At 36.9% G+C, this 13,985-nt stretch overlaps 1 non-coding gene across 1 annotated transcript; it reads right to left on the bottom strand.

The window, feature by feature from the left end:
• Positions 1-2,029: 2,029 nt before the first annotated feature.
• LOC145141617 (small nucleolar RNA R71) lies at positions 2,030-2,136 on the bottom strand. Its single transcript, XR_013722810.1, has one exon. It is a non-coding gene; the product is annotated as a small nucleolar RNA R71 (small nucleolar RNA).
• Between the last annotated feature and the right edge of the window lie 11,849 nt (positions 2,137-13,985).

The following is a 13,985-nucleotide window of genomic DNA, read 5'->3' on the forward strand; positions in this document are numbered from 1 at the left end:
CTATAAAAGGAGCCTTCCAGATCGATACAGAGATTTTGGGGGGAAAACCCTAGAGAGAAGAGCTGCGATTCAGAACGAAGAAAAGCATTTGGAAGAGTGAAGATCCAACCCAATTCCAATTTTGAAGGATAACTAAGGCATAATTTGATTTCTCTTAAGTAGATTTAGTACCTAAACCATGTTTATGTTATTGAATTTCGTTTTTGAGTTTTCTACTGCCTTAATCATGAGCTAAAACTTTTTAACTTCTGTTTGGGTAAGACAATTTTGAGACTATGGGTTGATTAATGGTAGGATTAACTTTAAATTGGTGATTTTGTTAAATTAAGCTTGTTAAAGATCCTTATGCATTAACCATAACTATTTTCTGTTAATAGGAAGGCAATTAGGCTGCATGAACATCTCTTAATTGTTTACCTCATGTGATTTATGTGAACACTTTATTATGTGCCTAAGACTAGCGAGTGTGAAACTAGGATTAATTAGAGAATGGGTAAGTTAATGTCTGAGCTTGTTTGATAAACCAACAACAAGAGGCTAATTGAATTATTAATTTGATTAACCATTACAAGTCTTATTTAACCCGAATAAATAACCTGGAGAATTAATTAACTTGGAAAACTGGCCACTGCTTGAATTAGTTTATTTTCTAAGGATTAGCGATAGCGAATGTGAATCTAATCACCTGAATCGGTAGCCAATAAAAAGTTAATCCATTGCACTATTACCATTAAATCAACCATAGGATCAATTGAGTCGAACCTGAACATAAGTCCCTTTTGATATTGAATTTAGTTGGTCTTTGCTTGCTTAGTTGTTAGTTAGTTAGTTAGTTTAAGTGTTAGTAAGTTTCTAGTCTTGTAAAACTAGAGAAAACCCTAATTCTATTACTTGTTTTTTTAGTTAATATTAGTTGTTAGTTTTAATTTTTCCGTTCCCTGAGTTCGATACCCTACTTATCTAGCTACACCACAATTGACAGGTCCACTGCCTTTTGTGTGTTAATTTTATAATTAAAAGTAGGTTTAAAACTAGTTGAGTTTACACACATCAAGTTTTTGGCGCCGTTGTCGGGGAACGGTTCAAAAATTAATTCTAATTTCTAGTTTTATCGATCCTTTGTGTGAGATTTATCTTGCACAAAGTTATTTTTTTAGGAAATTCAGTTAGTAGGATAATTTTTGATAGTTTTCTGTTTTAGAAGATTAGTTAATAATTTTTCTGTTTTTGCTCTAAACTCGCCGAGTGCAATCGAAGCGACTCGGCGAGTCTATTGCTGTTTCACAGTTTCGTCTTTTATTTTATTTTTGTTCCTTTTACGCGTTTTTCTTGTTTTGTTTGCAGGCATTACATGACCAGAGGATCCAACACACCCTTGGTTCCTCCACTTGAAGACCCAAAATCCGCTTTAAGGAAAAACAAAGGCAAGGAGGTTGAAAGCTCTAATACACCTAAGAAATCACCTTTGAAGAGCTTGAAAATAGTTTTTGGGAAGAAAAAGAACAAGAAGGCAGGAGAGACCAGCAGTCAAAAGAGCGAAGAAAGCAAATTAGAAAATATTGAAGATAAAGAAGCCGAATTCGAATACGACTACGAATCCGAATACGAAGAAGAAAGCGACTTTGAAGGCGAATTAGCTAACCCCATGGCTAACATCGATGAAGTTCCCATGGGAGAATGGAAGAAGAGAATACGTGACGATACCGGGCCGGGACTTATGCAACCCGCAATTCCCGCAACTGGCACCGTTGAGCTTAAAGGTCACATACTTGCTCAACTAAAGGAGATCCCCTTCTACGGTAAAGATCACGAAGATGCCTATAAACACTTGGATGAGGTCAACGATGTAGCTGATTATTTTAATTTTACAAATGTGCCTCGCGAAACCCACCTGCTTCGTATGCTTCCAGTTACATTCAAGGGTGCTGCAAAGGATTGGCTCAAATCATTACCTCCAGGATCTATTACTACATGGGCTAAAATGAAGGAAGACTTCATTGATCAATTTTGCCCCCCCTCAAAGATAGCCAAATTGAAGAAAGCCATTACCAACTTCGAACAACAAGCTGGAGAGTCCTTATACGAGGCGTGGGAGAGATACAAGGGCTTACTAAGGAATTGCCCACATCACGATCTTAATAGCCAACAAGAAGTATCCATTTTTTATGATGGAGTAAATGTGACTACAAGGCAGCTTCTTGACTCGCAAGGACCTCTTACAAAAAAGCCACCCCCGGTGATAAAGGAATTAATTAAGGAATTCTCTAAACACTCTAGAGAATATCATAATCCAAGGCATGAAGTAAGTCGGGGGGTGGTAAACACTGTTAACGATAGCATGGCGGCAATAATGGCTAAACTAGAAAGTTTAGATCGGAGAATGACTAAGATGGACCAATCCATCCACGCTATCCGGGTAGGATGTGAGAATTGTAGAGGACCTCACCTCACTAAAGATTGTGATCTGGACGAAAATGGGAATCGGAAAGCACAAGTTTGCTATTCAAGTGGTGATAGATTTGATGATAATTGGCGAAAACCCAAGAAGGAATGGCTCCTGTATGATGAGTACAAAAAGGCAAAGGAGGAGAAATACAAGCAAAAAGAAAGGGGTTTCTATCAAAAGGATGAACCGGTTATGGAAAAGAAAGCTGATTTGGAGGAAATTTTCACAAGGTTTGTAGCTGCGTCCGAGAAGAGGCACAATGATACCGACAATGAATTGAAGGAGCAACGAATAATGCTTAAAGATCATCAAGCTATGATGAAAGATCAACAAAATTTGCTTAGGAATCATCAAGCCTCCATTCATAACATTGAAAAACAGATAGGTCAGCTTGCACAACAAATCAATCAAAGAACACTCGGTGAACTTCCTAGCAATACCGAACAAAATCCAAAAATGGCGCATCTAAATGTGATAACCACTCATTCTGACAAAATTTTCACTCCTCTGACCTCTATTCAGAAGAAACCCAGTAAGGTGAAAACAAAAGAGACAATTGAATGGAAATCGAGCAAACCCGACTTGACTCGCCGAGTCGGCATCATGGACTCGACGAGTCCGAGGTCTGATGAGAAAAATTATTCTCTTTTGAAACCTTACAGGCCCCCTTTGCCATTTTCGATCCGAGCCATACCAGATGAGCAGAATCGACGGTATAGAAGATTTATGGAGCAAGTGAGGACCCTCCAAGTGAACATTCCATTTGTTGAAACGATACTTCAAACACCTAAGTATGCAACTTTGCTTAAAAACCTTTTTACTACTAGACAAAATATGGAAGAAGTTGCTGAAGTATTGCTGAATGAACTGCCAGAAAAGAGGGGTGATCCGGGAAGCATCTCCATACCTTGTCAATTTGGGAACATAATTGCTACTCATGCGTTGACCGATTCGGGTGCAAGTATTAATCTAATGCCATATTCTTTCTTCAAAAAGCTAAATTTGCCGGAGCCAAAGCCAATTCATATGAAGATCCATCTAGCCGATAAGACAATAATACATCCAAAAGGAGTGTGCGAAGATCTTCTCATCAAAGTCGATAATTTTGTGTTCCCCGTGGACTTTGTAGTGCTTGACATGGAAGAAGACCCTAAAGTTCCAATCATTCTTGGGAGACCATTTTTGAATACCGCTTGTGCATTAGTCGATGTGTGCGAATCTACACTAACACTAAGGGTGGGGAATGATTCAGTGGTGTTTAAAGCAGAACAAGAGAAAAAGAATGAAAGGATAAAAGACGGAAAAGTTTCCTCAATAGATTTTGATGATGAAGTGTTAGAAAGAGAGCTTGCGCTTTTACAAGAAGAAAATCCAAATCAATTTCTATTACCTTCTGGAGGGAATTTCGATGCGGGAAAAGATTTAAAGGAGATAGAAAGGTTGCTAGAGGAAGCTGATTCAAAAGAAACAATAAAAATTGTGGAAACCTCATCGACTCGCCGAGTAGCATCGACTGACTCGACGAGTCCAATCGAGAACTTCAAAAATGATGAAGATCTTATCCTGCTACTTACAGGTTCCCTTCCTGGCCTTGACATGCACACTTTTCCTGATCCTTTGGAAAGTCCAATAGAAGAGACTGAAATTGTTGAAAATTTTAACTTCCAACACGCACAATTGGCTTACCTTGACACGATGATAAAAAAAGAAGCAATTCAACTTGACAAGAGGGTAAGTTTGGGAGAAAAGGAGAATGCAAAGGTTTGGAATGATGATATGAATAACTCATCCATTGAGTCACACATGGATAATCAAGAGATCGAGTCAACTACAATCAAAAGAACCAAACCTCGAGCTCGAGTTTCTACTAATTATGAAGTATTTACATTTGAACCACCGGATTCTTTAGTGGGTGACGAAAGTAAGGAAGAATCCTTAATATCAAGTGATGATGAAGTGGCAACTGTACGGGAAATCGAGATTGACAAAGAAGAAGTACAAAGGATGGGTCCAAAGAACAGGATGAAGAAGAAGAAGGTTGGGAGATGGATCAAGTATGCAATTGAAGAAGATGCCACAAGGAAAAGGAAAGAAGAATTGCGACGGGCATATAAGAGAAAGATACACGCTTACAAGACAAAGTATAAACAACAAAAGATTAAGCATGAATTCCCGATGAAGGAAAACGAAGAAATGTAGAGCGGGAAGGAGTCCAGGTAACGACTCCTAAAAAAGAAGCGCTTAACGGGAGGCAACCCATCACTAGAGTTTGCTTTCTTTTACCTTTTTCTTTAGTTCTTTTTTTTTCGTTTTTAGGATTTATCTATCTTCATTTTCTTTATTATCCAAAATGACTGCTTGAGGGCAAGCATGGTCTGAGTGTGGGGTGGGTTGAATATATTTTTAAGAAGGAATAAAAAATATATCAAATTTTTCAAAACTAACGAGTCAACTCGAAATTCGGAATCTCAAAATCGCGACCAGACACGCCGAGTCGGACCTTGACTCGACGAGTCCGTTTATTTTACTGAAAAAAATAAATAATAATTTTTACATATCTGTAAAATTAGGGTTTTTTTACCCTAATTGGTAACCACTTCTCATTCCACCAGCCGACACTCGACGTGCTCTCTCTCTCTCTCTTTCTCTCTCTCTCTATCTCTCTCTCAAGCAAGAAAGGTACTAGATTTCTTCTCTATTTCTGTCAAGCTTCGATTTTTAAGAGGTTGGAAGTGTTAGTTAGGTAGAAAACCCGTTTTTGAAGTTTTAGAATTTCTAGGGTTTCGACTTTGACCTAATTAGAATGCTATGTATGAATTTTCTTATACTAATATGCTCTAAATACATCCCTGGACAAACCCTTGCAATAAATTTTGATTTTTATGGATGAAATTTGACAGACTCGTCAACAGACTCGCGTAGTTCGTTTGACTCGTCGAGTCGGTCTATGGACTCGGCGAGTCATGTCTGAAGCAGTCCAGATTTTATTTTCTAATTGTTCTGTTCGTTTCTGGTTGTTTGTGTTACTTATTTATGCAGGAACATGTCTTCACGGGGTCAAAGCTCAAGAGGAAGCCAAGGGGATTTCCCTTGGTTGAATTTTCCACAAATCGAGTCCAAACCTACGATGAATAAATGGAAGAAGAAGCTTGCAGAAATTCGAAAAAAGGAGATTTGTGTCTCCAATGCGATTGATTGGGAATGGCTGGGGAGAGTTCGTTATGAATAGGAGTTGGCTCCTTATATAGTCAAGACGTTTGTGCAAAATGGGGTGTCCATCACGTGTGATGGATGGAGTCGCATCTTTCGTATCCAGGAGCCGATCTATCAAGAGTTGTGCTTGGAATTTTTCTCCACAATACATTTCCGGGGTGGGAATGATTACTATAACCCGAGGAATATTACTTTTTGTCTTGGGGGCAAGATTCGCCATTGTTCTATGGTGGAATTAGCTTGGAGGTTGGGAATTTATGACCAACAATTGATCCACACGGCTGCATTTGGTACCTTTTTGGAGCATTGCCATAAGGTATTCCCGGATGGTGTCACAAGCACAAGTTGGTGGAACACCATTTCCAACAAGGTTTACATCCCCAAATCGGCTCAAGAGGGGAGCATACGATCACCTACGCACCGCCTTATCCACCGCCTTATTTCAAGCACCATCAACCAAAGAAAAGATGATGACAAGGTTTCTAACCTTGATGTTTTTTATCTTTGGAGCATCATTACACCCAACACCTTTTGCAACATTCCATGGTGCGTGGCTTCATATTTAGCTGAAGGGGCGGTCAAGGACCGCAAAACTTCAAAAATTAATGGTGGCATGTTTGTGACGCGTTTAGCCCACTCTTATGGGTTGATGACTCGTGGTGCTTGGAACTTAATGACAATGGTCCCGACCCCTCCCTTTAATCCTATTATTTTTCGAAGGGCTAGAATTATTGAGGATTATGGAGGGGGACACTATGATATTCCGCATGATGATGCTGTGATCGGACTCGAGGAGCCGGGTAGGAGAGTAAGGCGAAGACGCGGGCAAGCACCTCCCGATCCACCGGTTATTCCGGTGGAAGATGAAATACCCCCAGAGTGGTTTAATGTTAAAGGAAGACAATATCAAGATGATTTGGGAAGGGGTGTGAATTTTGCCAATCGGTCCTTCATCCAAATGTTTAACCACTTCAACATCCAACATGTGGACGGGGGCCAATTTCCTTATATACCAACTTGGGAGGAGAGGATGAACGCAAGGCAAAGCGGAGCCGGTGGGAGCGGGGCAATGCATGATGATGATGATGAGGAGGAAGAAGATGAAGATTGATTTGTTTTTATTTGTGTTTTGTGTTGAACAATTTGTTTTTGTTTTTATTTTGTTTGTTGGAACTTCTAGTAATTAGGATTTTAGTAGTTTATTTTCTCATGGGTTGTTTAGTGTCTTTTCAGAATTTGAAAAAGGGCTGCCTACAAAGAGTCTCGAGAGTAATAGGAGTTTCGTGTCTAAGCGAAAGAGAGAATGAAGTCCAAGTATCGAGTCCGGTCATGAGGAGCATTCAAATGAGTTTAATTACTGAAGAAAAATATTATATTTAATATAATTCTAAAGTGGTTAGGATTTATCAAAAAGACTTGGAGCAGAAAACAGAAAATTTTCACCCAGTGACTGACTCGCCGAGTGCATATACTGACTCGACGAGTCCAAGAGTGAAAACACGGATTCTGCACTTTCACGACTCAACTCGGCGAGTCTGATTACTTACTCGATGAGTTTCTACGAATTTCACCTCTTAGCTTCAGGCTTGACGATTATATTGCCACGTCAATTGGTTTTTATTAAGAAGATTAATTTCTGGAGATTTCCGAGAGTTTTTCCTGCATTTTTGGAGCTGTTGCCACACGAGACGAATGACACCCAAGGCATGGATGCGCTGTTCCCATGTCTAAAGTCAGCTGAAGATGAAGCTTTAAATGAAGAAGATCAACCTCACAACTACTATCCCAGGGGAGTTTGTTCCAATTCCCTCTTTATTTTATTGTTCTTTATCATGCATAATATGCAATGGGGACATTGCATAAATTAAGTGTGGGGTAGGGGGTTGGTTACATTAGTTAAAATTTTAGTTAAATTTTGAAAATTTTGAAATTTTTGCATTAAAATTGTTAGGGCTAAATTAGGAGATTTGGGTAAAAGCAATTAGGGTTCATGCTAGTATTATGTTTGATGATTTTATGAAGACCCAAATGTTTAGTTGAGCCAATATACGTTCTAGTGCATTTGTGGCCTCCTTTATTCTAGTGAAATCATAGGACAAAAACACAACCTCGCTTAGTTTGAAGGATGCAATAAGTTTAGCATCGTGTACTTGAAATGTATCCAGGAAAATTATTATCTTTAGCCAATAAAGGTTGAAGGTGAGCGCCCCTGCTTAAGCATGTAGGGTTTTGAGTGGAAAAAAAGTGAGTTACATGTTAAAAAAAAAAAGAATTACATGAAAAGTTGTAAGAATTTTGGAGCAATAAAAGTAAAGATCAAAAGATCAAAATTCTACAGAAAAAAAGTGAAGATACCAAAAATCAAAGAAGGTGGTGAATTCAAAGAAGTAAAGATCAAATTATCAAAGAAGTGAAGAATTCAAAAGAGCTCCACAGTGGTATCGAAAAATTGTAATTCTCTAGATTATGTGTGCTTGGGTTGCTCAACCAAAAATACCTTGAGGTTAGGAGGTTTTCTGCGGATGGATTCGGAGGGATGCATAAAATGAGCATTGTTCGGAAGAAGTGGGCGAGTGTTTATGAGGATTGTGAGTATTTAGAATTAGGGGGGGGTCCTTAGGAAAATATTTTAGACACAAATGCATGCGTTGCGGTCTTGGCATAATGGCTGGGTTCGATTGGGATTGTCTTATGTGATGCTAGTATGTTTAAATTTCAGTTTTGCTTGGGGGCAAGCAAAAGTCAAGTGTGGGGTATTTTGATATGTGCATGTTCAGCCTTATATTTAGTATATATTTTTATAATTTATTAGCTAATTAATTACATATTATGGACAAAAGGTACTTAATTATGTTTGAATTATATTTTCAGTCAAAAGAAGTGCACGTAAGCAAAAGGAAGCAGGAGCAGCTTTCGGGAAGCTTTGGAGTGAATAAAAGAAGAAAGGACCAAAAACCATAAAGGACTCGGCGAGTTTGACATTGACTCGACGAGTTCCCATGAAGATTCGCGAAGCAGAAGAGTCCTTGCCTTGCCGTACACGGGGATTTAAGGAGGGACTCGACGAGTCGGTCTTGGACTCGACGAGTCGAGTCGAATCTATAAAAGGAGCCTTCCAGATCGATACAGAGATTTTGGGGGAAAAACCCTAGAGAGAAGAGCTGCGATTCAGAACGAAGAAAAGCATTTGGAAGAGTGAAGATCCAACCCAATTCCAATTTTGAAGGATAACTAAGGCATAATTTGATTTCTCTTAAGTAGATTTAGTACCTAAACCATGTTTATGTTATTGAATTTCGTTTTTGAGTTTTCTACTACCTTAATCATGAGCTAAAACTTTTTAACTTCTGTTTGGGTAAGACAATTTTGAGACTATGGGTTGATTAATGGTAGGATTAACTTTAAATTGGTGATTTTGTTAAATTAAGCTTGTTAAAGATCCTTATGCATTAACCATAACTATTTTCTGTTAATAGGAAGGCAATTAGGCTGCATGAACATCTCTTAATTGTTTACCTCATGTGATTTATGTGAACACTTTATTATGTGCCTAGGACTAGCGAGTGTGAAACTAGGATTAATTAGAGAATGGGTAAGTTAATGTGTGAGCTTGTTTGATAAACCAACAACAAGAGGCTAATTGAATTATTAATTTGACTTACCATTACAAGTCTTATTTAACCCGAATAAATAACCTAGAGAATTAATTAATTTGGACAACTGGCCACTGCTTGAATTAGTTTATTTTCTAAGGATTATCGATAGCGAATGTGAATCTAATCACCTGAATTGGTAGCCAATAAAAAGTTAATCCATTGCACTATTACCATTAAATCAACCATAGGATCAATTGAGTCGAACCTGAACAGAAGTCCCTTTTGATATTGAATTTTGTTGGTCTTTGCTTGCTTAGTTGTTAGTTAGTTAGTTAGTTTAAGTGTTAGTAAGTTTCTAGTCTTGTAAAACTAGAGAAAACCCTAATTCTATTACTTGTTTTTTTAGTTAATATTAATTGTTAGTTTTAATTTTTCCGTTCCCTGAGTTCGATACCCTACTTATCTAGCTACACCATAATTGACAGGTCCACTGCCTTTTGTGTGTTAATTTTATAATTAAAAGTAGGTTTAAAACTAGTTGAGTTTACACACATCACACTCAATCCCAATTGGCAAGCCGAGAGAGTCGGGTGTCGAAGTCTCGAGGTAGCTGGCTGTTGACTTCGTTCTTCAGTCACACCCTGATGACAGATCAAGACATGACCCTTGATGATCTTACATATTTTCTTGATGCTGCTAAATAAGCAATGATTTGGGGCACTGGTAAAGCAAAATTTGATTGGAAGATCAACTTCCCAAACTTCCATGGACATTGACAATGGTAACATTAGAAGTCCAGAAAAGCTTTCTCTTCCCAATGGAAAGGGATCGGCCATGGTCAAGTCATTTGACCTAATGGTAAAGAGAAAGGATAAGTCTGAGATAGTCTCACGTACCATTTCCAAAGAGTCCATATGTTTCGTTTGCCAAAAGAAGGGGCATTGGTTACGAAGCTGCCAGATTTACCTGAAAGATCTGGTAAAGTCAAAAGTTTGACTCTACTTCAGGTAAAGTCCATTATCTAACTCTATTAAGTATCTTTTGGAGATTCTTAATACATAATGTAATCTAATTACATTTTGATGTTTTAGAAAATCAAAGGAAGCTTAAAGAAAGAGTATGCTGATTCTGATCAGAATTTTAGGCAACTGCTTAAGAGTTACGATAAATTACTTAGGAATAGATATCAACATAGTTTTCATATGTATTTGCATTGTAAGGATAAGATTTTTCCGCAAGTTTTAAAATAAAAAAAGGTTTTGATTTATTTATTTTAAGTATCATTACAATGGCATTTGTTAAAAAATTGTTGTTTATATGTTTCATTGAAAGCAATATTGGAAAATAAAATTTGATTCTTTCATTTATGGTAGTGTCATAATTTACCAAATAAGGAAAGATTCTCATCACCCAAGTTTCAGTTGGATAGAAACTTGGAATCATGCAAGTTGTATTGTGTGATGAATGAGAATTTTCATCTTTGGGAGATTAAGACTAAGACCTTGTTCACATGTATGTGTGAGTCGAGTGAAGGACTAAAGGATTGGGTACACTTGGTTGTGCACTTATCAGGTTCACCACAAAGGTCAATACGATTATTCGTTATGATTTACTAAAGTTTACTAAATATGGTTATGCTTACAAGTTTAAGTGTAATTCTGAAACATTGGAAAAGTTTCAATGTATGGCAGAACGGATGAGAAGAATCAAATAAGGCAGAAAGATAAAAGTTTCTCCAATCTGAAGAGATGGGAGAGTACTTGAGTATCTTGGTTTATGACTATCTTAGTGATTGTGAAACCATATCACAATTGATTCTCTAAGGACACCTTAGTGCATTTGTTTGACTAAGGATAAGAATCATCAATTATTGAAATGGTTAAATCAAAAGATAAATCGTACTTCATTCCAAAATCAAATCTTAGAGTCATACTCTAAGATTGTAACTTGAGTGACATAATCTTAAGAAAGGTTTAAAACACTTGTCAACTGTAGAGTAAAATGTTTCCTTACTCTTGTACATTTGAGATTGGTAAGTTGTGATCTTTTGGATAAGACAAAAACCAACTAAGACCAATTGTGAGAAGTGTTTAACTTGATAAGAATCTGCACTAACTCTTGAATATTTGTTTTGTCAAGAAATGACTCTTGAAAAAGGGAATCTTATATGTCAAGAGGTCAGTGGGAGTCTTAAAAGATATTGAGATAGTTTCAAGAACTACTCAAGAGTATTGTTAATCACTAGCCCACGACTTGAGGTTTGTAACCTATCGTGTTGACATATTCTTATTTCTGTGTCTATTCCAGTTAAAAGTTGACTATGCATATGAGTTATATGAGTTCTCAATTGGTTGCATAACAATCTGGAAGCAATGGTAGGCCCTTGTGCTGCTGGGTGGCAAGAAATTAAGATTGAACAAGTTCAGTCCATATGAGTTTGGATTTGTCACTAACCTTGTCGTGTGATTACGGTTTTGACAAATTCACATGGATAGGAACACATGCACCATAAAAATCTAAGTGTCATAAAGTTTCTCTCCGATTCATGAAAATGATGGTGAGGAAACCCTTTCACTAAGTAGATTTTAAGTAGATAGAAATTGTGATATTTGCATTCTCAAAGTCATTAGTGGAGCGCATGTGGTTAACCGGCACACTAACATGGACTTGTGAGAATGGCAAACGGTCTAAACAATTGAGACTATGATTACGACATCCCTTTTCACAGTTGTGAAATTGTTTAGACACACATGTGAGCTATCTAAGAAAAGGTGTATGATTTTGATAAAGTCTTGTCAAAGCAATCTCGTATCAGAAATCTGAACTTTAGTAAGAAAGTTAATAAAGTATTGACTTCTAGAAGTCCAGCTATTTTCTGATACATGTCAAAGCTAGTGGGAGCATAAGTGTTATGCTAATAATCATCATGTTAGTGGGAGCATGATAATTATGATAAGTATTGCAAGTTAGCAATGTTAATTATAGAAAACAAAGTTTCAATTCTTGAAGTTGAAGGGGTTGGAAAAGTTGTTTTGCTATAATTAAGGGAGAGGATATACTTCACTTCAATTCTAAAAGCTTAGATTGAAATTTTAATCACCTTTAGTCAAGGATATATATATATATATATATATATATATATATATATATATATATATATATATATATATGAATTTTATGTTGGAATGGTTCAACATAAGAAAATTCTATGTATTGCGTTCTCAAAATTCGATTATGATTACGACATCCTTCCTCATAGTCAAATTTTGAGAACATGGCAAATAAAAATTTTATAGCATGAATCATGTCCCATATGCTTCAGGTATAGGACCGATTACATGTGCTATAATATTTATCCTTTCTAAATTTTCCAAATGTCTGGGGCATTAAGAAGGGAAAAGGTCTAGATTTGGATATGACTAAAATGATTAAACAATTGTCGAGGACAATCTAAGGTTTACCAAAGATTGGTTGCTCAGGGACAGTTGGAAGTATAGTGTTAATTTTGGAAGGACCCTATTGACATATTCTGAAAGGAGGCAACTCTTGTTCAGAAGTGATAGTCAAAATGGGAATATGGAAATATTCTCATAGGTGGAAGTTATTCAATCTGTGTAAGATTAGAAAACTTAATGCACGAAGGATGTTCAAAGCAATGTACTTTGAATATGAGACTTTGTTTCCATGGAGTTGATCTCCATTGGAATACTTTGTAATGTCTGTTGCCAAATCTTTGTGATTTTTGTGCATAGTCATTACAAGAGAATCATTGCATATAAGTTTAGAATCTAACATATTACAGTAAATGGCAAGAGTTTGGTATTCTTACATTTACAAAAGGGGATTAGGATTGTGAAATGAGCATCATTGGAGTCGTATTCAATTGATCTATTTCACAAAAGAAAGGACCGTAGGTAAACATAGTGTGCATGCTTGGAGCATGACATGACTATTGTTTTAATTCAAGTATTAGGTTGATAAATCGAAAGATTATACAATGAATAATGAGTAATCATTATGGTGCTTAGATAAAAGGGTTTTTATTTACACTCAAAGTGTTGGGGCCATATAGGATTATTATTATTCTTGTGTTTCACTTTGCATGTTTTGACTTCCCGAATAACTAGGTTATTTAAACATCCACAGTCGGTCATTAGTTGGAAGTAGGTATGAAGCAAGACTGTCATGAATGGGTCTGTAGTCTGTCTAGGTGGCTAGACTTAGCTGCAACATTCATGAGTGCTCATAAGTTCTAAGTATTGGATTAAACCCACGCTCATTTGACTCACTTCATGGATTTTATCACGAGTGAATCATGAGACGATAATATCTTATATTCTTCAAACCTAGAGATATGAGTTGTTGACTATGAGCTGGTTATACATTGATTGTACGAAAACGCATCGGTAACCTGATGTTATAAAACGTGCCTTTGTGTATGATTTAACAAGTAGTTAGTACAAGCATATGAGTCGAAGTTTATCCATTCCTTTTACATCATAAGGATAAAAGCGATATATGTGGGCCCCTCGATGATTTAGTGATGACACGCCGAAGTGCTTGGCCAAGCCTGGACTGATTTGATTTGTTCAATTAGTCAGTCGTCATAAATCGGAAATCGGGAAACAACAAATAGACAGAGAGAATGATTATAATCCATGTCTCAGTCCATATGATATCTAGAATGGAGGAATATATGATCCCTTATCTAAGGACGCGTCATTGATTTG

Source organism: Lactuca virosa, chromosome 9 (assembly GCF_052849685.1).
Source record: "Lactuca virosa cultivar CGN04683 chromosome 9, Lactuca_virosa_CGN04683_v6, whole genome shotgun sequence".
In the NCBI taxonomy this organism is placed as follows: Eukaryota; Viridiplantae; Streptophyta; class Magnoliopsida; order Asterales; family Asteraceae; genus Lactuca; species Lactuca virosa.